At 36.6% G+C, this 26,031-nt stretch overlaps 2 long non-coding RNA genes across 16 annotated transcripts in view; one reads left to right on the forward strand and one right to left on the reverse strand.

Moving 5' to 3' along the window:
- Nucleotides 1–26,031, forward strand: part of LOC140712033 (uncharacterized) — a 257,877-nt gene that overhangs the window by 215,334 nt on the left and 16,512 nt on the right. For 6 of the 13 annotated variants that reach the window (XR_012093452.1, XR_012093457.1, XR_012093458.1 and 3 more), the window contains exons 4-5: nucleotides 6,281–6,403; nucleotides 22,054–22,569. The exons of 2 other annotated variants lie outside the window; for them this stretch is intronic. This is a non-coding gene — a long non-coding RNA (uncharacterized lncRNA). The remainder of the gene's footprint in view (nucleotides 1–6,280; nucleotides 6,404–22,053; nucleotides 22,570–26,031) is intronic. 5 more of the 13 variants (XR_012093456.1, XR_012093465.1, XR_012093454.1 and 2 more) reach the window with 2 other exon arrangements.
- LOC103238493 (uncharacterized) overlaps nucleotides 1–26,031 on the reverse strand; it is a 634,265-nt gene that overhangs the window by 80,680 nt on the left and 527,554 nt on the right. The window lies entirely within an intron of this gene.

Raw genomic sequence — 26,031 nt, forward strand, 5'->3', positions numbered from 1 at the left:
AAAATATATAAAATATATATAAAATATATATATATATATATATATATATATATATATATATATATATATATATATATTTTGAGATGGAGTCTCGCTCTGTAGCCCAGGCTGGAGTGCAGTGGCACAATCTGGACTCACTGCAAGCTCCGCCTCCTGGGTTCATTCCATTCTCCTGCCTCAGCCTCAAGAGTAGCTGGGACTACAGGAGCCCGCCAACACAGCTGGATAATTTTTTGTATTTTTAGGAGAGATGGGTTTAGTAGAGACCGTGTTAGCCAGGAGGTCTCCATCTCCTGACCTTGTGATCCGCCCCGCTTGGCCTCCCAAAGTGCTGGGATTACAGGCGTGAGCCACTGCACCCAACCAATATATATTTATTAATTTGTGAGAATGAGATTCATATTTATAATAGCTCAATGAAAACAAGATAGAGGTATTATTCCTTACATTGATCTACTTCCTTTCCCACTTTTTTGTTATTATTGCTATATATATCTAATCAATGTTACAACTTAATAATAGATTTTTATAATGATTACTTTGCCATATCCTACATTTTCTTAGTCCATTACACTTTTTCTCCAACTCACCTCGGTTGGCAAATGTGGTACATATCTATAAGTTACAAACCCTATATGATATACATATCATTTTAAACCATTGCCTTTAAGTATACTAAGAGAAGAAAAGAAAAATATGCCTTTAAAACATCTTTTATAATTTAATTGTTACCTTTACAGGTGCTCTTGTTTCTAAGGATTTAAATTACTGTGTGGGGTCACTTGCTTTCACCCTGAAAAACTTCTTTTAGTCTTTCTTTTAAAGCATGTCTGCTAACAATACATTCACTCAGCTTCTGTTCATCTGGGAAAGTATTTTGCCTTCATCTCTGAATGATAGCTTTGCTGGATATGATATTCTTAACTGACATTTTTCTCTAATACTTCAAATATGTTACTCTACTGCCTTCTGATATCCATTGTTTCTTCTGAGAAGTCAGCTGTTAATCTTTTTGGGACACTTACAAATGACACATTATTTTCCTCACCAGCTGTAAGATTTTTCTTGGCTTTGACTTTTATTAATTTTTCTATGATGTGTCTGGTTATGAGTCTTTTTTTTTCATCCTACTTAGAGTTCACTGAGTTTCCAGGATGTATGGGTTATTAGCTTTTTAAAATTTAGGGAACTTTCATTCATATTTCTTGGAAAAAATTTCTTTTTCTTTTTCTCTCCCTTCTTCTGATAATTCCATTACTTATATGTAACTTTTGTTTAAAATTGTTGTCTTTCTCTTCTAAAAACCTCTATTTTATTACCTAATTCTTTTAACTACTCTCATCTTTTTTTTTCTGTTTGTCCACTTTAGGAATTATGAAATTAGTCTTTGTTCATTTGCTATAGTAAGAGGAGATAGTTCTGTAAGTGGTTAAAGATTGGGTGGTCTGCCCTTTGTACAGGCTGATAAGTCACCAGCCTTCTGTTTATTCTGTTTATAATCTATGCATGTCAAAAGTGGGGATAACTCCTGCCCACCTGCGAAGCTCTTTCTAAACTCTTTGAAGGCCAAGAAAATGGGGAATACTAATACTAGGTGTTGCTAATTTCTTTCTTCTCTCCCTCCCCTATCTGGAACCTAAGCAACTTCTGAGATTTTCCCTTCCCAGGACTCTGCTATACTGATTTGCAGGCTTGCATAAAGGCTGGAGAGAAAAAAGTTTTCATCTCTGCATCACAACTTCCAGGCTTTTGCTTCCTATTAGCATCAGCTGCTATTTAGGATGTAGAGCAAGTAAAATGGCTGCTTAGGAACTCATTGGCACTGAAAGGCAAGCTGGAGATATTATTTTGGCATGTTTCTAGATTTCCCTTTATACCTTTTAAATGAAGTTTTACTTCTAGAAGTTTATAAACTTATCTTTGGTTTGCAAGAGAAATAAGATGATTCAGTAAGTACAGGAGAATGGAAAATCTGAATTCCGGCCCCTCTGCAGTTTCAGCTTTATCCTTGATTGGCACTTATCCTTAAATCTAAATTTTCTGAAATCCTAGCTTCTACAGCTTGTCATCTTTGTTGCAACTGCAAAGTCAAACAAGCAAGCTCAGATAGGAAACTTTAGTGCAACCACATTACAGATATTCCATTGTAAAGTACCAACACTACTTCTTGCATGGAAGTACTGATAACCTCATTTCCTATCTGGTGTTTGAATATGAGTCATTGATGATTTAGAACCAGTAAGTAAAATAATGACGATTGTAGTGGCAATACTACTGACTTATTCCAGCCTTGCCCCTTCCCTTAAAAATCCTTCCTTCATGTTGCTTTCAGCATGATTTTCCTGAATTGCAAACCTACTCATGGCACTCTCAAGTGTAAAACACTAAAATGCTTCCTCATAGCTTTTAGAATTTTTTGTTGTCACAAAAAGCAGTTATCTGATTTTTTGTTAACACTGTAGTGCTGCCTTTGACTGTCAGAATATAATTTTCAATTTATATTTATTTATTGAATAAGTAGTTCACCCAAAGCAGTGGAAGCAGTTTTGTTCACCTTGAGGACAGGAATTATGCCTAGTTTTACGTGTCCTCACTAAATTTGACTCCTGCTATGTGTTCCATAAATATATATTGAAGAAAGTAATGGACGAAGGAATAGATACAGATATGTGTTTTTCTGAGATTTTGAGGAGAATTACCTTTATTGTGGTACAACATTTAGATATGCTCATCTGAATGAAACCTTTTTTTTTTTTTTTTTTGAGATGGAGTCTCACTCTGTCGCCCAGGCTGGACTGCAGTGGCATGGTCTCGGCTCACTGCAAGCTCCACCTCCTGGATTCACACCATTCTCCTGCCCCAGCCTCCCCAGTAGCTGGAACTACAGGCGCCTGCCACCACACTGGCTAATTTTTTGTATTTTTAGTCGACACAATATTTCACCATGTTAGCCAACTGATCTCGATCTCCTGACCTCGTGATCCACCTGCCTCGGCCTCCCAAAGTGCCGGGATTACAGGCGTGAGCCACCATGCCTGGCCAAAACTTAATTTTAAAGAAAATTTTTTTCCTAAACATATTTCTTCTGAAATGTCCAGAGTACAAAATATTGTGTTCAACACAATGCAAGAACATACAGTCTGTACAAAATTGCATTTTCCTCACCACTTCCCTCAGGAGTCATGTTTCTTTTTATCTGAATCCACTTGTCCCTGAGGTGCAACTAATCACTATTCTTTATACAGATCTGAGTACAAAGCATTGCAAATACTGATACTCAATTCTTGGGAAGTGCCTCGGTGAACCCTTTCATGATAAAAAAGAATAAAATGTAGTTAGAAAAGGCCTTGAGTTACTTAATTTTGTATTATCCTAGCTTCCTGAAGAACACAAAATTTAATTTACCCCTGTAGTCTAATATGAATCTTATTTTTTAAACTATTGTTTCAGTGCTTTCCTTAGTAATCCATTCTACTGTCTGTTAGTCAGATTATCCTAGAATCTAGTATCTTTAATCTAGGTAGCCTTAGGTATGTTCCATAAAAACTATAACATCAAATTTCTTCATCAGTAATATGGAAAAAATAGCTCTGTCCTAATAGGCTTGTTGTGAGGATTAGAAATAAAATTCATGCTAAGTACGTAAAACAGTGTCTGGCAGTGATTAAGGGCTCAGTATATTTTAGTTATGTTTTTGTTGTTATTGCACATAACATCATATTTTAATTAGTTGCAAGTTCACAGGAGAATGAATATGGCACCACAGCAGCCAGGGTCAGTATAAAGAGAAACCCCCAAGTGAGAAATGATTAAGGTTGCACATTACACTTCCTTCCCCTTTAAAAGTGCCTTTTCTGATGCATATGTTGATCAAATGAGCAGCCCAGGACCCAAATTCAAATTATGTGTACCTGAATTTTTGAAAATGCATATATTTAAAGATTCCTAGAACTTCATAGCTAGAGGAAATGATGTCTATAATGTCTCCCCCTAATTTTACCAATGAGAAAAAACTGAGAACCAAAGAGGATGATTATCTTGATTGAGGTCATGAATAAGCATTCTGACTCTTCACCTGATTCTCTTTCTGTTTCTTTCATATATTTAAAGAATATTATTTTAGAATAGTTTTAGATTTACAGAGAACTTATAAGAACAACACAGAGTATGCTGCACACCCAGTATCCTTGTTATTATAATCTTGCATTACTATAGTTTGTTTGTCATAACTAATGAACTAACATTAATGCTTTATTAACTATAATGCATATGTTTTCAGGTATCATGTTTTCTCCATGATATCTTTTTTTTTTAGTTGTGCCTCAACACTGTCCACCTATCCAAACCAGAATTGGTTTGGCCTGTGGAGGGCCTCCCCTTAAAATGTCAAATAACTAAAAAAAAAAAAAAAAAAAAAAAAAAAGCATGAGAACAATGTTTCACCAAATAGAAAATAACACCAAACAGTTAGAAATTATTTCAGCAAATAAAATGGAAAGTTTGCACTTGAAAAATACAATTTCACTGCTAGAGGGGCTCAACAGTAGATATGAAGAGACAGAAGAAAGTATAAGCAAACCTGAATATAGGCAAATTAAGATGATCTAATATGGAACAAAAATGAAAATGAATGTAGAGATGTGAACAGCGCTTCAGATTCCTGTGCAGCATGATTATCATTCTGGCATACACATGATGGAAGTCCCTGAAAAAAAGAAGGGGGAAACAGAATAATACTTGCAGGAATAATGGTCAAAAGCTTCCTACATTTTATGAAATACATTTACGTAAACACCTAAGAAGCTCAATGAATTTCAAATAAGATAAACTCAAAAATACCTATACCTAGACATGTATAATTAATTTATCAGAAACCAAAGACAGAAAATTGAAAGCAACAAGAAAAAAGTGTCTCATGATATTCAAGGGATCCTTGATAATATTAACAGCAAATTCCTCATCTGGGACCATAGGTTCCAGAAGGCAATGGGATGACTGAAAAGAAAAAGAAGAAGTTAAGACTTTACCTGATAAACACCAATTGAGAGAATTTGTCACTAACAGACATGCCCTACAAAAATTATTAAAGAAGAGTAATTCAGTCTTGAATGAAAGGTCAAATTTAAATCCATATGAAGAAATCCTGTAATCCAAACCATAAACTGTAATCCAAATCCATATGAAGAAATAGAGTACCCTACAACTACTTATGTAAGTATACATATATATACATACACAAGATAGTTAAAACCATTTCATGTAAAAACTTGTACATAAATATTCATAGCAGCTTATTCACAATAGCCAAAAAGTGGAAATAACCCAATTATCCATCAACTGATGAACAGATAAACTATCATATAACTGCCTTCAATGAAATATTTATCTATAAAAAGGAATAACACATTGGCACATGCTATGACATAAATGGACTTTGAAATTGCTATGCTAAGTGAAGGAAGCCAGGCACAAAAGGTCACACATTGTATAATCCCAGTTATATGAAATAACACGAATAGACAAATACATAGGAACAGAAAATAACTTAGTGCTTTTAGGGGCTGAGGGAAAAGAGGAATGGGGAATGATTGCTAATAGCCACAGAGTTTAAGTAAAATAAAAAAGATTCTGGAATTAAACAGTGGTGATGGTTGCCACAACCTGTGGACATGCTAAAATCCATCAGCTTGTAAACTTCAGAATAGTTAATTATGTTGTCTTAAGTATATCTCAATTTAAGATGCACATGCACACAAAACAAACAGAGTCAGCAAATTATAGAAAAAGCTAAAGAAATAGTGGTATATTCATGCAATTGTATGCTATTTGGAATTATAAAGGAATGAACTAAAGATTCTGACAAGATGAATTTCAAAAAGATTTTGAGGAAAAGAAGTCAAAATGAGAGTACATTCTGTGTTATTCCATTCAATTGGAGTTTCAGTTTAAGCAAACAAAACTATAGAAACATATTAGACACTGATTGCTTGAAGCAGTGGTGGGAGAATGGACTGAGAAAAGGCATGAGGCAACTTCAGTGACAGTGATATTCTTTATCTTGATTTGTGTGGTGTTTATATAGAGGTATACATTAGTCAAAACCGATTAAGGTGTGCACTTAATATCTGTGTATTTTATGTAAATTATAAGTCATTACAGTTGATGTATTAAAAAAAAGAAAGAACGAGGTAAGAAGTAGTAAGGCCACCTCTGCTGGATTTTAGAAAGCTGGAAAATCTGATGTTGGCAATTAAGCCAAATTTATTCATTTACTTCACAGGTTTGGGAGAAGAGAAAGTTGTCATTAACTTGACATCAAACAACCACAAGACAACTGGGAAACAGCAGCAATCTATGTCCTTCAGCTTTTGCTAAGATATTCATGCCATGATATTTGGCCTATGTGAGTAAAGTCTGTCTCTTTGGTTGTCTGTAAATATTATATAAAATATCAATCTATAAAGATTAAGGCATCAAAAATGTACAGATGTGAAGCTGCAAGTCCTTTTTTGTCAGTATGATATCCTTTGGGGAGATCTTTTCTCTCGAGATCTAGGAAGTACGTTCATGTACTCTGATACTATATGCTACCAGGATATACATATTCTAGCAGGGAGGATCCTCAGTTTGCCCTTGGAATAGAAGTGAAAGAAGAATTTAATGTTTATGCCAGAGAGGATGTCAGATACATTTATTGAGTATCTACCATATGTTTAGCATTTTTGCTATGTTCTAATTTATTCCTCAAAAGTAACCAAAAAAGTGAATATTCTATTTAACCTTATATAAATTACACAAAATATAATATCTATTTTTAAATATTCCATTTCTATAACTCCCCATGGCATAGGCTGAGGTTTAAAGGGATTATATAACTTATCAAAAAAACACAGTTGTAAGTAGCAGAGTTTATATTCAATACTAGTTTTGTTTGACTCCAAAATTTGTCCCCTTACCACTATATAAGATTCCCTTCCAATTGACGACCTCTTCTCATGGAGAAAAAAGTTAAGAACAAGAGAAGAAAAGTGCCTTGCTCAAGTACGCGTAGCATAAAACTGAGTAAGCTGGAATACCAACAGCAGCCTAATAACTCTAGTCCAGTGATTTTTCCACCAAAGACTCATCAGCAACTGATAAGTGAGATATACCTACCACACGTAGGACTTCTTAACTCTGGTATGGTTTTTCTGGTATTTATTCCATGCCTGGATGTTTGCTGATTCCGCAGCCACATCTCTATGGCACCATGTCAACGCTGCCGCTCAGGGATTACAGATCTTCCTTTATGTTATCAATTGACCTTAGGAGCTTTTCCCAAACCAAAAGAAATAATAGAAGAAAGGCTAAATATTCTATTTTCAACTTATTTCTCTTGAAAATGCAACAAAGAGATTTCTGTGGTGAGAATACATATTCAAAAATATAAATCTTGCCAGGGAGTTAGATGTTTTCTTAAGAATGATTTGTAAACATGGATCTCTAATTAGAAGAGAAGCTATAGTTTCTAAAATAATTGGAAATTAAAGTAATCCGTTCAGTATAAAATCACCAAATTTGATCCTATCCAGAAAACTGAGTCAAATTTCAGTGTTCTCTGTCACTTGTGAATTTTTTGTGAGGATTAAATTAGACAATGCAGGTCAAGCATTAGAACACTGCATGGTATTTAATAAACCCTCAAGAAGGATTAGAAATAATGGCAATAAGAATGAGGATGATAATGGTATCGGTAAGGTTCTTCTCAAAGAAATTGTAGAAGAGTAATGACAAATCAATTCAAAGAAAAGCCAAATATGACAAATGGGATCTAATTAAACTAAAGAGCTTCTGCACAGCAAAAGAAACTACCATCAGAGTGAACAGGCAACCTACAGAATGGGAGAAAATTTTTACAATCTACCCATCTGACATAGGGCTAATATCTAGAATCTACAAACAACTCAAACAAATTTACAAGAAAAAAAAAACAAACAACCCCATCAAAAAGTGGGAGAAGGATATGAACAGACACTTTTCAAAAGAAGACATTTATGCAACCAACACATGAAAAAATGCTCATCATCACTGGCCATCAGAGTAATGCAAATCAAAACCACAATGAGATAGCATCTCACACCAGTTAGAATGGCAATCATTAAAAAGTCAGGAAACAATAGGTGCTGGAGAGGATGTGGAGAAATAGGAACACTTTTGCACTGTTGGTGGGACTGTAAACTGGTTCAACCGTTGTGGAAGGCAGTGTGACAATTCCTAAAGGATCTAGAACTAGAAATACCATTTGACCCAATCATGCTAATACTGGGTATATACCCAAAGGATTATAAATCATGCTGCTATAAAGACACGTGCACACGTATGTTTATTGCGGCACTATTCACAATAGCAAAGACTTGGAATCAATCCAGATGTCCATCAGTGACAGACTGGATTAAGAAAATGTGGCACATATACACCATGGAATACTATGCAGCCATAAAAAAGGATGAGTTCATGTCCTTTGTAGGGACATGGATGAAGCTGGAAACCATCATTCCCAGCAAACTGTCGCAGGGACAAAAAACCAAACACCACATATTCTCAATCATAGGCGGGAATTGAAGACACAGGAAGGGGAACATCACACACTACTGGAGCCTGTCGTGGGGTGGGGGTAGGGGAGAGGGATTGCATTAGGAGATATACCTAATGTAAATGACTAGTTAATAGGTGCAGCACACCAACATGGCACATGTATACATATGTAACAAAGCTGCACATTGTGTACATGTACCCTAGAACTTAAAGTATATTAAAAAAAAAAAGAAATCAAGGAGGCAGAGGTTTCAACATTGAATATGTACATTGCTTTAGAGCTATTTTCTCTGTGTGTTATGTTTAATCCACTGTCACTCTCAAAGTCTAACTTCACATAGAAAGAACAGTGAGTTAGGAGAAACAGGAATGTAAAAGGGAGTAGAAGGAACACAGTTATTGCAAAGAGTTACCAGTTGGCCACTGTACTTGATACATAATTAGTTGATATTTTGATCCCAGTGAAATTATGTTTGGTCATAGGGGGAATAAAATAGTTGAAAGAGAAATATAGAAGATTTGAACAATTTGCTTTCTCTAATCTTTTGTATATATATACACACACCAATCTTAGATACATTTAGATATACTTCATCAGGGCAAATATATGTACATATTATATAAATTATAATCCTACAGGGCAATTTATAAATGATCCCACCAATTAGGATACTAATGTATATTATGTTAATTATATATTAATATATAAGAACTTATAAAATATAATATGTAATAATAATATAGCCTAACAGTTGTATCTTTTTGATTAATCTTTATAGGCTGAGAGTATATGTAAATTTTATACATAACCAAAGAGACAGACTTGATCCACAGCCCAAATATCATGGTTATAGTATAATATATATACAGACATAACATATAATATATACATAATATATAATGTATATATAATGAATATATGTTGTAATATATACTATATATCCTTATATATTTAATATATATAACATTTTGTTATTACATGATTATATATTCATATATACTAAATTCTCTATTTTATATATTTTTATCTAGTTATAGTTTTGTCTATAGATAAGAATATATGTATACACATGTGTGTATATATGTATATGTGTAGATATATATACACCATTTATGTGTCTGTGGTTTTTTGTGTGTGTGTGTGTATGTATATATATACACATACACATTAGGATACTAAAATTTATATTTCAGTGTCCTAATTGGTTAGATTCTATGATATTGATAAAAATCAATCTTTGTGCTCTACAGAATAATCATATTGAAACATCTGGTTATGATATTAAGTTAATGAATTTATGAAAATATAATATATAGCACATTCCTAAATAAATAGAGCTTGTGTTAGCCTTGTTTTGATACAATGCTTGCCTAGTTGTTTCCAAGCAGAATGTTGAACCATTCAAAGAAAATTGTGGATCATTATAGTTCTATTACTTTATGTTTCATGTATTTTGTTCTTGGGTGCACATACATTTAGGATTGACGTGTCTTTTTGGGAAATTGATCCTTTATCACTGTGTGATGTTCCTATTCAATCTTTTTTTTTTTTTTTTAAGTTTTAATTGTTTTTATTCACTTTTTATTGCAAAATTTTTGGACAGTTTTAAGTGAATTCATTCAGGTTTTTACTATTTTTTTTAAACTTTTTTTTTTTTAATTTAAGTTCTAGGGTACATGTGCATAGCGTGCAGGTTTGTTATATATGTATACTTGTGCCATGTTGGTGTGCTGCACCCATCAATTCGTCATTTACATCAGGTATAACTCCCAGTGCAATCCTTCCCCCCTCCCCCCTCCCCATGATAGGCCCCTGTGTGTGATGTTCCCCTTCCCGAGTCCAAGTGATCTCATTGTTCAGTTCCCACCTATGAGTGAGAACATGTAGTGTTTGGTTTTCTGTTCTTGTGATAGTTTGCTAAGAATGATGGTTTCCAGCTGCATCCATGTCCCTACAAAGGACACAAACTCATCCTTTTTTATGGCTGCATAGTATTCCATGGTGTATATGTGCCACATTTTCTTAATCCAGTCTGTCACTGATGGACATTTGGGTTGATTCCAAGTCTTTGCTATTGTGAATAGTGCTGCAATAAACATACGTGTGCATGTGTCTTTATAGCAGCATGGTTTATAATCCTTTGGGTATATACCCAGTAATGGGATGGCTGGGTCATATGGTACTTCTAGTTCTAGATCCTTGAGGAATCGCCATACTGTTTTCCATAATGGTTGAACTAGTTTACAATCCCACCAACAGTGTAAAAGTGTTCCTATTTCTCCACATCCTCTCCAGCACCTGTTGTTTCCTGACTTTTTAATGATCGCCATTCTAACTGGTGTGAGATGGTATCTCATTGTGGTTTTGATTTGCATTTCTCTGATGGCCAGTGATGATGAGCATTTTTTCATGTGTCTGTTGGCTGTATGAATGTCTTCTTTTGAGAAATGTCTGTTCATATCCTTTGCCCACTTTTTGAAGGGGTTGTTTTTTTCTTGTAAATTTGTTTGAGTTCTTTGTAGGTTCTGGATATTAGCCCTTTGTCAGATGAGTAGATTGCAAAAATTTTCTCCCATTCTGTAGGTTGCCTGTTCACTCTGATGGTAGTTTCTTTTGCTGTACAGAAGCTCTTTAATTAGATCCCATTTGTCAATTTTGGCTTTTGCTGCCGTTGCTTTTGGTGTTTTAGACATGAAGTCTTTGCCCATGCCTATGTCCTGAATGGTACTACCTAGGTTTTCCTCTAGGGTTTTTATGGTATTAGGTCTAACATTTAAGTCTCTAATCCATCTTGAATTAATTTTCGTATAAGGAGTAAGGAAAGGATCCAGTTTCAGCTTTCTACTTATGGCTAGCCAATTTTCCCAGCACCATTTATTAAATAGGGAATCCTTTCCCCATTTCTTGTTTCTCTCAGGTTTGTCAAAGATCAGATGGCTGTAGATGTGTGGTATTATTTCTGAGGACTCTGTTCTGTTCCATTGGTCTATATCTCTGTTTTGGTACCAGTACCATGCTGTTTTGGTTACTGTAGCCTTGTAGTATAGTTTGAAGTCAGGTAGCATGATGCCTCCAGCTTTGTTCTTTTGACTTAGGATTGTCTTGGAGATGCGGGCTCTTTTTTGGTTCCATATGAACTTTAAAGCAGAACTCAAACAAATTTACAAGAAAAAAACAACCCCTTCAAAAAGTGGGCAAAGGATATGAACAGACATTTCTCAAAAGAAGACATTCATACAGCCAACAGACACATGAAAAAATGCTCATCATCACTGGCCATCAGAGAAATGCAAATCAAAACCACAATGAGATACCATCTCACACCAGTTAGAATGGCAATTATTAAAAAGTCAGGAATCAACAGGTGCTGGATAGGATGTGGAGAAATAGGAACACTTTTACACTGTTGGTGGGATTGTAAACTAGTTCAACCTTTGTGGAAAACAGTATGGCGATTCCTCAAGGATCTAGAACTAGAAGTACCATATGACCCATATGACCCAGCCATCCCATTACTGGGTATATACCCAAAGGATTATAAATCATGCTGTTATAAAGACACATGCACACGTATGTTCATTGCAACACTATTCACAATAGCAAGGACTTGGAATCAACCCAAATGTCCATCAGTGACAGACTGGATTAAGAAAATGTGGCACATATACACCATGGAATACTATGCAGTCATAAAAAAGGATGAGTTTGTGTCCTTTGTAAGGACATGGATGCAGCTGGAAACCATCATTCTGAGCAAACTATCTCAAGAACAGAAAATGAAACACCGCATGTTCTCACTCATAGGTGGGAACTGAACAATGAAATCTCTTGGACACAGGAAGGGGAACATCACACACCAGGGCCTATTATGGGGAGGGGGAGGGAGAAGGTATGGCATTGGGAGTTATACCTGATGTAAATGACGAGTTGATGGGTGCAGCACAGCAACATGGCACAAGTATACATATGTAACAAACCTACACGTTGTGCACATGTACCCTAGAACTTAAAAGTATAATAATAATAATAATAATAATAATAATAGCAATAAACTTTTTAAATAGGTAAAATTAGTTTAATAATATTTATTTAACCCAATTTACTCAAAATATTAGTATTTCAAAACAAAAAATACTAATAAAATATTTTACATTCAAAAAAAAGTTATACATCTCCTTTTGTTTCAGAGTTTGTTGGCTGGGATTGATTTTTTTCTATTACTATAAACATAAAATAAAATATGAACCCATGTAATCTGAAGACTCTAAAAAAATCCTTTAGTAGTCAGTGCCAACATTAAATAAATCAACTTATTTCACTCTACTGCACTTCAGAAACAAATTTCAATTTCTCTCACATTACAAGTCAAGAACTTTATGATGACAAACATGGTTTGGGGTAGGTTCTCCCTGAGCCTCTTCTCCAAGCTCACATCTTACAGTTCTGCCATTCTAGCCTATCTCCTACTATTACTTAACAGGCCAGACTTTCACAAGGAGTGTTCCCTCTCCGCTTGTCACAGATTTCCACATGGCCAATTTCTTAGTCTTTGCCCACATGTCATGCTCTCCATAAACATTCCTATTTATAAGCCCATTGACCTGGTACCATCTCCTTTAAGAGCATTTATTGCCATTGAATATCCTATATATGTTACTTGTTTTGTTTATTACCTATATCCTATCTCCCCAACACCCCCTAAAGTGAGGGTCCAATAATAAAAAAATCTTAGTCTTTTTGATTCACTAGTGTATCCTAAGGGTTCAGAAGAATGCCTAGCCAGTAGCGATAACTCAGTACAATCATGCATCACTTAACATTGAAGATAGATTTGGAGAAATGTGTCATTAGGTTATTTTGTCATTGTGCAAATATAGAGTGTACTTACACAATCCTATATGGTATAGCCTACTACACAGTTAGGTTATATGGTATAAACAACTACAGATGTAGGCTATATGCTTTAGCCTACTACACACCTAGGCTATATGGTTTAGCTTAACTGTATACCTAAATTATGTGGTGTAGACTACTACACACCTAGGCTACATAGTTTAACCTACTCCTCACATAGGCTGCGTGGGATAATCTATTATATACCTAGATTATATGGTTTAGCTTACCACCCTCCTAGGCTATATCGTTTAGACTACTAAACACCAAGACTATATGGTTTAGCTTATTATACACCTAGATCATATGGTATAACCTATGACACACCTAGGCTATATGGCTTATCCTACTACATACATAAGCTATATGGTTTAGCTTATTACATACCTAGATTATATGATGTAGCCTACTATACACCTAGGCTATATGGTTTATCCTGCTACACACATAGGCTATATGGTTTAGCTTATTACACACCTAGATTGTATGGTGTAGCCTACTATACACCTAGGCTACACGGTTTATCCTAAAACACACATAGGCTAAATGGTTTAGCTTATTACACACCTAGATTGTATGGTGTAGCCTACTATACACCTAGGCTACACGGTTTATCCTAAAACACACATAGGCTAAATGGTTTAGCTTATTACACACCTAGATTGTATGGTGTAGCCTACTATACACCTAGGCTACACGGTTTATCCTAAAACACACATAGGCTAAATGGTTTAGCTTATTACACACCTAGGTTATATGGTGTAGCCTACTATACACTTAGGCTACATGGTCTATCCTACTACATACCGAGGCTATATGGGTAAGCTTATTACACACCTAGGCTATATGGTATAGCCTACGACACACCTAGGCTATACAGTTTATTTTACTACACACCTAGGCTACATGGTATAGCTTAATACACACCTAGGTTATATGGTGTAGCCTACTAAGCTAAATGGCTTAGCTTACTATATAGCTACATTATATGGCATAGACTACTATACACCTAGGCTATATGGTATAGCCTTCCACACATCTATGTTATAGTAGCCTACCACACCCCTAGGCTATATGGTTTATCCTATTATACACCTAAGCTATATGGTTAAGCCTACTATATGCCTAGATTATATAGTAAAACATATTACTATACACCTAGGTTTAGCTTACTACACAGCTAGGCTATTTGATGTAGCCTACTACACACTTAGTTGATATGGTATAAATGATGGCATAATGAGGCTATATGGTTTAGCTTAATACACACCTAGATCATACGGTATAGCCCACCACACAGCTAGATCATATGGTACAACCCACCACACAACTAGATTTTGTGGTATAGCCCATTGCTCCTAGGCTACAAACCTGTACAGTACTGAATATTGTAGGTAATTTTAATGTAGTGGTATTTATGAAAACAAATCTAAACATAGAAAAGGTACAGTACATTGAGTATAATAATCGTATGAGACCACAGTCGGATATGTCATCTGTCATTGGCCAAAGTGTCATGAGGTGGTGCATGACTATATTTGTAGAAGTGAAGTGAGTCCCATATCCAGAGTCTTTTCTATGACACTAGAAATGCCTGTAATGATAATGAGGATGATGGTAATGCTAGTAATTGCAAGACAAGCATAATAACCTTACTTTACATGGCATTTTCACATAAATAGTCTAAGTAGGTCAGAAATTGTGTGGGTTTGCTCTGCTAGCTTTATTTTTAAATGCAAACTATCTTAACTGGAATGTCAAGTGTTAATGGAGCAGTGCCTGTTATAAACAGCAACAAGCTATAAACTGTGAAACTACAAAATTAGTAGCAACTCTCTCATTCTCTGGGAATTTTGGATACATTAGGAACCTGTAATTACTGACTCCCATCTGCCTACTCTGTCTTGAGCTTAATTATGTATTTCAGAAGGAATGTTTTTCATGTTTTCATTTTTTGTATATATAAATATTTAGCTACATCTCTTATCATTTACTGCCTCCCTTTCCCTCTGCCTTTGCTATTTACAATCTCTCAAGCTATTTTTACTTCCAAATTTCAATCTCTTTCCTCAGAGTCAACACGACAGAGATTAGAGCCAAGGAATTTGGTTCTGCTGGTATCTCCTTGGCATCTTTGAACAGAGGTTATCAAGCCCCAAACAAGTATTTAAAAATGGTAGGGAGGGGGCAAAGGAAGTTATAGTATGTTTTTCAACTTGAATGTTCAAAATGCTAACACAGTCTCTAAGATCAATAATGCACAGGCTTTTCCTAAGGGTGTAGGGTCATAAATAAAATGGGAAAACAATGGGCGAAAACAAGGTTCAATAAAGTTCTTTACATCAGGATTTAGAACAGTCCTTTAAAACATTTCCCTAAGAGGAAACTACATCAGACGCTGCCTCTTAGAATTAAGTTAATGGTAAAAACAAGCCCTTTCTTGGGATAAAACATACTTATTATGAATAGTATTTATGCTAATGATGTTTTGAAAACTGATGATCCAATGAAAATAATTTTAATGATATATTTATATTGGATATATTGGTATAATTTTGGTTAGTGTTAGCTGCATCCTTAGTGACTTCAATATTCCTTCTATTTCCATGAGACACTGGAGAGAACTACAAATATATGTTTGATTTAAATTTTGCAAGGAAATATACAGTGAAATTAACTTCTATTTCATTCCTCTTTCTTGGAAGAGAGAGAAAAAAAATAAAAAGACATTTTGTTTTTCATTCCCTTTCACTGTTACCCTCTGGGTCTACTGAACCTTTATGCCAGATCACATTAAATTCTTCTTTACACCCCCCCATCAGGCCCTAAGGATATCCTGAAGAAAATTCCACCCATGTCTACGTTCAGAAATTTAGCACTAAAAAACAGGGTGGTCCTGGAAGGCAGGATCGAGTATCTTATGCTTGAACATAAAACAGAGTAGTCTAACTCAGGGGAAGTGAGTGACTCCCAGAGATCTGAGGAGACTTGTTTAGTTTTGTGTTGCAAGGGAAGTGTATTTAATAGGAGAGAGAGATGTGTACTTGCTCACAGTCCTTGTCCCCAGGTGAAGACACACCTATGTCATGTTCAGTTAAGGGGGGAGAGGTATATCTTACCCTGTATAGCAATGAAAATGATAGACCTTACCCTGACCACTGAGTGAGGATTAGCAGGAAATAGCACTAAACATGACCTATGCAAAGAAATAGTGCTAATCCTGTCACCAGGACTAGAAAGTATACATTCGATGGGATTAAAATGACGCTAATTTTGCTTCAACTTTTAACATAAATAAATTATGATAGTACTGACAGTGATCTTTAAAATATTATGCATCATTTGTAATATCACTGCAAAGAAGAGATTAATTGGGGACTCCAGGACAGAGTGATAAGATTACATCTGCAGCAGGAGTGGGGTTTCCTTTGGCTCTGTACTGGGGATATTAGCTACTGGCCTTGGGATCCCTGTGTGGTTAGGTCAGCATGACCACAGGTCTAAAAGCAGTAGAGATATACCCTGTACTGCTTTTAGAGGATTTTATACCCTCTACTGCTTTTAGAGGTATATCCTCTACTGTTTTTAGAAGATTGTAGGCAACTGGTTATGAGACCTGCAGCAGGGAGGTAGAACCAGTGATGGGGTCCTGATGGCAGCAACATAAGGGGCTTTTGGAAGGAGTAGCAATAGTATATCAACAATATCCTTTCAGCTATTGATTATAAATGATGAAGATATCATATATTATGAGGCATTTTTGTGTCTAATTACTTGGTTTATTCATATTAGAATACTTTTTTTTCTAGAAAATGAATTCATCTTATGATTTGGAGTCTAGAAAAGCTATTTGCTTAAGTGAAAACTATTCAGTTTGGGCTTTTTGTGGAAAATTAGTCAGTATGAAAAACTGGTCTGCTTCTGAACAGACTGAAGGTGGAGGTGGGGTAAAAAGCACCTCTCTACCATTGGCCTCTTTACCACTGTGCAGATTGGGAAACATGGCTGGATTAATTAATTAAGACATAGAGTTAATCCATCTGTGAGCAAAGACTCAAATCCACATATGATTCCAAAGCTAGTGACCTCTTCTCTACCTTGGTAGCTCCTAACCCTGAATCATAACAATCACTCCAGGAGCTTGTTACAAAATACCACTTGCTTACAGATATTTAACCCTAGAGACTATCCTTCTATAGGATTTGGTCCTGAAAAGCTATTATATGCAAAAACTCAGGTATTTGTGCTGATTAGGTTTGAGAATAACTGCCTTACTTTCACTGTCTTTGCAAAAAATGGGAAAGCTTTATTTTAGGCAGAGCACGGTAAGATTAGGTAAACGAATGATAGCGAGAAAATCCCAAGCAGTGTGGCACACTTGGGGACATAAAATCAGTTTCTATGAGGACTAGAAAATGCAGAGTGGAAGAAGTCAGTCCCAGGTAGCAGTCCAAGGTAAAAACTCAGGGAGAGAGGAACATTGTTGCTACAATTGGTGAATAATGGTAGGAATGAGGAACATTTCAGAAGATTGTGTATACAGATGTAAGGGAAGTATATAGTTAATTGAACTTAGTCTTCAGCAGACATGGCACTGCTATTCATTTATTCATGAGCACATTTTATAGACTTTCTTTTATTCCACAAATATTACTGAAGCACCTAGTATGTGTTATTCCTTCTGCCAGGAGATACTGTAGTACCCAAAACAGATGTGATACCTGTCTTTTGGAGGGCTTAGTAAAGCAGAAGTGATTTTCACTAAACAGTAATTAATTAATTGCCACTCATGATAAGTGTGACAAGAGGGAAAAGAACTAGGAGTTGTGATGGAGGATAATGGGCTGGGGACAGGGCTAATGAGCTTTAGAAAGGGGAAGTAGGGGAGGCTTCTCTGATAAGGACCTTCCTTTCCTTCCTTCCTTTTTTTCTTTTTTGTTGTTGAGAGGGAGTCTCAGTCAGCTCTGTTGCCCAGGCTGGAGTGCAATGGCGCAATCTCAGCTTCCTGTAACCTCCGACTCCTGGGTTGAAGCAATTCTCCTGCCTCAGCCTCCCAGGTAGCTGGGATTACAGCTGCCCGCCACCATGCCCAACTAATACTTTTGTATTTTTAGTACAGATGGGTTGCATCATGTTGACCAGGCTGGTTTTGAACTCCTGACCTCAAGTGATCTGCCCTCCACCCCCGGCCTCCCAAAGTGCTAGAATTACAGGCAAGAGTCACCGAGCCTGGCCGATAAGGACTTTCTTTAGCTGCGATGTTGAAAGGAAGCAGGCTACTCACTCAAACGTGCAGGAGCCTGGTACTAACCCACAACAAACATTCTCCTAATCAACATGAAAATCAGAAAATGCAACTCTTGCAAGGGAAAATTTTTGGAACTTTATTTGAACACTCAAAACTGTTTTGTAATGTGAAATATAAGACAAATAACAACACTGAGTGATCAGTATAACTTGGACTTCTGCAAATATGCTTCTCTGTCTTACCTGGGGACTATTCAGGCCACAAGGGTATTCACATGGGAATGTCTTGTGGGAAATTTGAAACTGGGACACAGGTGTGACAGGCAAAACTGGAACTGAAAAACACCGAGGCCAAATTTTTTCTTTAAAGTCTTCTTACTTCTGATGTCTTCACCCAATCTCAATGGACTTCTGGGAGAAGTCTGACCAAAGTCATTTCAGACAGTGATGCTAAATAGGTTTCACCTCGACTGCCAATTCTTAACTGATGATAGTGACCATCTAGAGTAGTATGTTTAGTAGCCCACTGAGGCTCTAACTGGTCTCAGCAGGAAAGAGTATACACAGGCACAATAGGGAAGAAGTGGCAACAAAGACCAAGCACTAGCACGCCATCATTCAGCATTTGCTTTCAAATAGGCAGGGCATCCCAGAGGAAAGGGCACAAGGTTAGTTAGGGAGAGAGGTTAGAGCTCCTGACAGCTCTCTGAGCCAAGTCTGTGATCTTGGTTATTTTATACTGTGGGCCTTAGTTTCCTCATTTGTAAAGGTGACGGGGGAAAGCCCACCTTGTAGGCTCTCCAAGTAGATAAAATAAAATAATTATCGTGCTTCTCTTTTGCAAATTCTTGAGAGCTAGTCAAAAGTCAGAGTAAATAAGATAAGAATTGAAGTTACTTACCCACTTAAGAATAAAATTGGCTCTAAAGTCAGTTCTACATCCTATGGGAAATCTGGCATGCCAAGATGTCTTTAGTTTCTGAAAAACTATTTTTCTTATCTGTCTGGCTGTGATTTCTGGCTTCTGCATCTTGCATCTGTTTCTCTGTAGCTGCCCTGTCATTAACTTAAATGTTGAAGATGGCATGTACTACTTGAGCTCTTTACCCACAAATTCATTTCCTATGAGGCAGTCATACACAGGAGGCTTTTACTGGAGATTTAAGGGTTAGTGTTAGAAGAAGCTTACATGACTAAGAGACACAGATGATGATTTGAATATCAAATTTAAGACATCTTTAAAATTACTTGGTTAATTTCTGCCAATTTCATCTCTAAATTCTCACCTATCCATGCCTCTACTCCCTCTTCTCTCTCCTATTATTTTCCCTAGATCTAAATTATTGCTCTTTGGGACATCAACTTTTCTTTTCTACCATCTCCTTCCTTGTAATCTTCTTATCAAAATATTGAAGAGAGGTTGGCAGGCACATGAGAAGGCAAAGTTCTTAATCAGGGGTCCTGGACACCAACAGAGTTCTCTTACAGCTTCTTTGGTTACACTGACCCTAGAAAATCATATGCAAAATGTTGCAGGTATATGTATCTGTTTATTCCAGAGAGGAGAATGTGTAGCTTTTACAAGAATTTAAAAGGCCTCTCTGGTTCAAAGAATTAAAGTGCTGTGTGGTTGTACAGCCTTTTTTTGACTATATTTTTTAAACTGTGGTAAAACACTGCAAAGCCCTATTCAAGATAAATAAATTGAAGCACACAAATCTATATTATATATGACAGGTAAGCCTCATTAAATAAATGTAATACTGATGTACAATTGTTCATGTTCACAATGAAGATAAAATGAAATATGAATTTGACAGACTACAAACAAATCTTGCTTCACTAAATAATCCACTTTAGAATTTATTTGAATAATGATTTTCTTTGTGCAAGCACACACTTTTTTTGTGCATTAGTAAGTAACTGAATAGCTTGAAAAGAAGATGGAGTGGTAGATCAGAACATACATTTAAGGTAATATACAGATGTAATATAATTTAAATTCTACCACAAAGCAGTATGGTATATAGTACAGGACTGAGCATTTGAAGACATGAGTTATGGTAACCTTGGGCAAGTTGCTTAAACTTTCTGAATGAGAGACCTCCCACTGCATATTAAAAAAATGCAAGAAAAACAATGATGATGATGATGATGAAGAAGCATTTGTAAAGAGAATGAAAGTCAACAGTAACATAGTTTTTAAGTTACAAGACACTTTTAAGCAATGTCTGGAGAAGGTGCTAGTCTATCAAAGAGAGTGGGCTATGTAGCATAAAGCTGGGCACATGGGGGCTCTTCATGAACAGCTATGCTGGCTGGTTAATGAAGTGTGGGTTGGCGCATTTATTTTAGGCAGCTCCTTCCCTACAATGATCATGAACCACTCCTGAGCTTGACTGCAACCTCTGGCAACTTCTTAGCCAGCATATTAAAAACATGCAGTAGCAGTTAAGAACAATGAATGACTGGAGAGCATAACATACTACTTCAAGAAGATATAATAATTGGTTGTCATTTCATCAGCTGAGAAAATAATTCTTTATTCCCTGCTTTCAACAATGCCTACTGGTAATATTATGACACATAATATAAACAACAATTTCTACTTTCTCTCGTGGAACTGTTTTAGAAAATTATTATTATGTCCTAAATTAAACAGGAAAAATATAACTTGTCTCTTTGTGGCTTATGTATGCTAGTTATTTGGGAGATTGCTTTCCTTGAATTGCATCATGGTTGTGCTGTTCCTGAAGGCCAACAGGAGTTACACCCAAAACAATGACTATGTGAAGGGTAAACATTTTCTCAGACTTAAGCAGTGAGGCTCAATGTGATTTAGGAATCTAATATGGACACTGAATGTGACAGAGGCATGGAACCCCATCAAGTTGATTTCTTCACTAAGTACACCTAGTGAGACATCTGTAGGATCATGGTGTACAGATTGGCATTGCATATGGTAGACACAAATAAGATTCCAAAGAAGATGAAAGACTAACCTGTCAGTCTCAAAAACCTGTGACGTTGAGAGAAAACTGTAAAATTGCTATTATGAATGATGTGATGTGAAATTATTCCTTGATCTGTTAATGTGTGCTTTAAAAAGGTCCACTCCTACAATTTTGCAAGGTCAGTTATACAAGTACAAAAACAGGTCAACATAACATATGTCTAAATATTTACAAGTTAGTTATAAACTAGAAACTGTTAAATACTTTCTTTTTTCTCCTATTTTGACAAATATAGCTTTGTTTAGCAAGTTCAGGATTAAGCTAGGCATTCTCAAATTTCTCTGTGTTATTCAACTGCACTTCACCTTTTCTTCCCACCCCCAGCTCCACTGGACTGTGTGAAGGACCCTGTCTGCATATATATGGACACCCCAGCCCTCATGTCAAAGTCCCATTCATACTTCACAACAAATGATGGCCTCACCAATGGCGGGTGGGGTTCACTTTGAGAATTGTCTCTGAGAAGATGCACAGGCCCTGGGCTACTTGATCAGGATATTCTTGGGCCCCAGGTACCTGGACCTGAGGACTTACCCCACAGGAAAGGGCACTGGGCACTGGTGGAGAAGGGACAGAGAAGTGCCTTTCAAGGACAAAGTCCAGAAAAGAAGCCCTTCTTGCCCTGGTATAAGGAAGTTACTGTTCTCAGATAAGAACAGACTAGAAAACCAGCCAAAAGAAGCAAAGCAAACACCAAGGAATGAAGTACTTATACATGCTAATAGGGAATGAATCTTGAAACATTATTCTACTTGAAAGAAACTGGACACAGAAGGACACATATTATATGATTGTATTCATTCAAAACATCAAGAATGTGAAAATCTCTAGTGAGACAGGGTAAGCTGTGGTTGCTTAGGGCTGAGAGTGTTGGGTAGAGGGATGGGAAGTGATGGCTAAAAGGTACAGGATTTCTATTGGGGGAACCGACCCCCGATAATTCAACAAGTGTTCTTTTCTATTTCCCTAAGTGTCAGCCGGTCTGAGAAATAAAGGGAAAGAGTACAAAAGAGAGAAATTTCAAAGCTGGGTCTCCAGTGGACACATCACATGTCAGCAGGTTCCGTGATGCCCCCTGAGCCGTAAAACCAGCAAGTTTTTATTAGCGATTTTAAAAAGGGGAAGGAGTGTACGAATAGGGTGTGGGTCACAGAGATCACATGCTTTAAGGGCAACAAAAGATCACAAGGCAGAAGGTCAGGGCAAAACTAGAATCACTAATGAACTTCCATGTCCTGCTGTGCACACATTGTCAGGGTTCAAGAGCAGATAATCAGTCTGACTAGAATTTGCCAGGCTGGAATTTCCTAATCCTAGCAAGCCTGGGGGCACTGCAGGAGACTAGGGCATGTTTCATCCCTATCTACATCTGCATAAGACAGACACTCCTAGGGTGGCCATTTTAGAGGCTCCGCCCTGGGAATGCATTCTTTTCCCAGGGCTGTTAATTATTAATATTCCTTACTGGGGAAAGAATTCAGCGATATTTCTCTTACCCGTTTTCGGTAATAAGAGAAATATGGCTCGTCCTGCCCAGCCCACAGGCAGCCAGATGCCCTTGTTATCTCCCTTGTTCCCTGAAAATCACTGTTATCCTGTTCTTAAGGTGCCCAGATTTGATAATGTTCAAACACACATGCTCTACAAACAGTTTGTGATTTGTGCAGTTAATGCAATCATCACAAGGTCCAGAGGTGACATACATCCTCAGTTTACGAAGATGATGGGATTAAGAGATTAAAGACAGATATAGGAAACCACAAGAATATTGATTGGGGAAGTGATCAATGTCTATGAAATCTTCACAATTTATGTTCAGAGATTGCAGTAAAGACAGGTGTAAGAAAGTATAAAAGTATTAATTTGGGGAACTAATAAATGTCTGTGAAATCTTCACAATTTATATTCTTCTGCCATGGCTTCAGCTGGTCCCTCCATTTGGGGTCCCTGACTTCCCACAACAGATTTCTTTATGAGATAATGAAAATTTCTAAAATGGGCTGTGGAGATGATTGCATATATCTGAAAATATTACTGAGTTGTATACTTTAAATGAGTAAATTGTACTACACGTGAATTATGTGAATAAAGCTGTTAAAGACGCAAAGCAAATGCAGTTCAGTCCAATTAAATAAGTGAGCCACTTCTGCTCCACAAAGTTAAATGATTACACACATAAAACTTAGAATCAGAGTGTAGTTCAGTTGCAGGCTTTGCCTTCTCTAGGTTTCATGACACTTGGCAATGTTTTAAATTATTCTCTACTTCATTTTCCTCATCTACAAGGTGACAATGATATTACTTCTGGCATAGTGTTGTGATGGGATTAAATGACTTGGTGCCATATAGTAACATTCTGCAAATAGTAGCTAATAATAATCATTATTATTAATTATCATCATTAAAATAATTATGTGTCTCATCCACTACTAGACACAGGTGTATTCATTGAAGAGTAACACGAGGTTCTCTGAGGAATTCAAGAGCCCTAAGAATGTCTATGCTAACGGCAACAATAATTCATGGAAATCAGCTGAGAGAATCCAATTTACACAAGCTGTCAAGCATCAGTCACTGACCAACGAGACAGGCATCAAATCTGACCCCTCTTGTAGGCAGTGATAAGAGGAAGTAGAGACTAGGTGAAGAGACAGAACCCCAAACAGATAATCATGACCACATAATGGAGGGTGGAACAAATGAATAAGACATTTTGGGAGTATGGGAGCACAGAGGAAAAACTCAAATTGGTCCAGAGACATTGAAGGGTCCTTAGAGCTGAGGTTTTTGAGCCACTCTATACAGGATGTGTTGCTAAGAGGGAAAACTGGATAACTGTGTGTGTTTCTGCAGTTTATCAAGGGTTGATTTTTATACTGTGGGTGGGAGAACGCTGCAAATGAGGATGGAGGGGCAGGTTTTGCCACATCATGTATGTCCTATATGCTGGCAAGTTGGGATTTTATTCTGTAGGTGATTAAAAGAGTTTAAGCCATGGGCAGGCATGATCATATTTGTGCTCTGGAAAAATCTCCCTCCTAATACTTATGGAGAACAAAAAAACAGCAAGGAAACTGGAAGCAAGGAAAGCCAGTAGGGGACTGTTGATATAAGTAATGAGTAGATGGACACAGGAAGAATTTGAAAAAATATGAAGTAGATACAATTAACTGAATTGAATTCAGAACTAATGGCACAGATATAATAAAAAAAAAAAAAACAGGTTTTTAACTTAAGTGATGGGAGTGGGTCATAGAATTCTGTAATAAAAATGTGAAAATCAGAGGTATGAAGGTAAGAAGATAAACGTGAACCTTAGGTTTCCTAGCACTTAGCCATTTCCAGTGTTCAAATGTAGGAAACAAGCAGGAATGCAGAAGAGATTTGTTTGGAAATTGACTGATTTTGATGTGAGCTTGCCCTGTGCTTCCTTTTTGTGCAAACTTTATTGGTGGCTGGATGATGAGCAGATCCTTATATTTACTCATAGGTAGGAGCTTAGTCTAGGTACTAATACATAAAATAAATGATCCTTGAAACCAGTCGCTCTATGATTTCCAGCATAGTAAGCCTAGTGAGGTGTCTAATTGAATAGGATTGCTTTCTGAGTACAGGGAAGGCCTGGTATGAGTCACACTGATTAGAATACTGCTATGGACAAGTATTAGGTGATGTTACCAAAGTTCCCCCCCGCCCCCACCCGCCGAGGGAAGTTGATGGATGCCAGGGAAGAGTTCATATTTAAGATAGGGTCAAAATTACAATGTTTAGTTGCAAACAATAGCATCCCCTCTGGCCAGCAAAAGCAGAAAAAGGATTTATTAAAGAGTATTAGGTAGTTTATAAAATCTCTGGAAGCCAAGAGGTAGGTTCTGAGGCCTAAAGACAAAATCAATGCCCAACCCCACTTTGGGTACCATGGCATACCACCTGGGATGTTGAAGATGAGACACCATAAGGACTAACACTGTCATCCATTAAGAACTGATCTCATTGGGATATCACCACTGATCCCACAGAAATACAAACTACCATCAGAGAATATTATAAACACCTCTATGCAAATAAAATCAAAAATCTAGAAGAAATGGATATATTCCTGGACATATACACCCTCCCAAGACTAAACCAGGAAGAAGTTGAATCCCTGAATAGACTAATAACAGGCTTTGAAATTGAAATTAAGGCAATAATAGTCTACCAACCAAAAAAAGTCCAGGACCAGACGGTTTCACAGTTGAATTCTACCAGAGGTACAAAGAGGAGTTGGTACCATTCCTTCTGAAACTATTCAAATCAACA

This window comes from Chlorocebus sabaeus, chromosome 1 (assembly GCF_047675955.1).
Source record: "Chlorocebus sabaeus isolate Y175 chromosome 1, mChlSab1.0.hap1, whole genome shotgun sequence".
NCBI classification, from domain to species: Eukaryota; Metazoa; Chordata; class Mammalia; order Primates; family Cercopithecidae; genus Chlorocebus; species Chlorocebus sabaeus.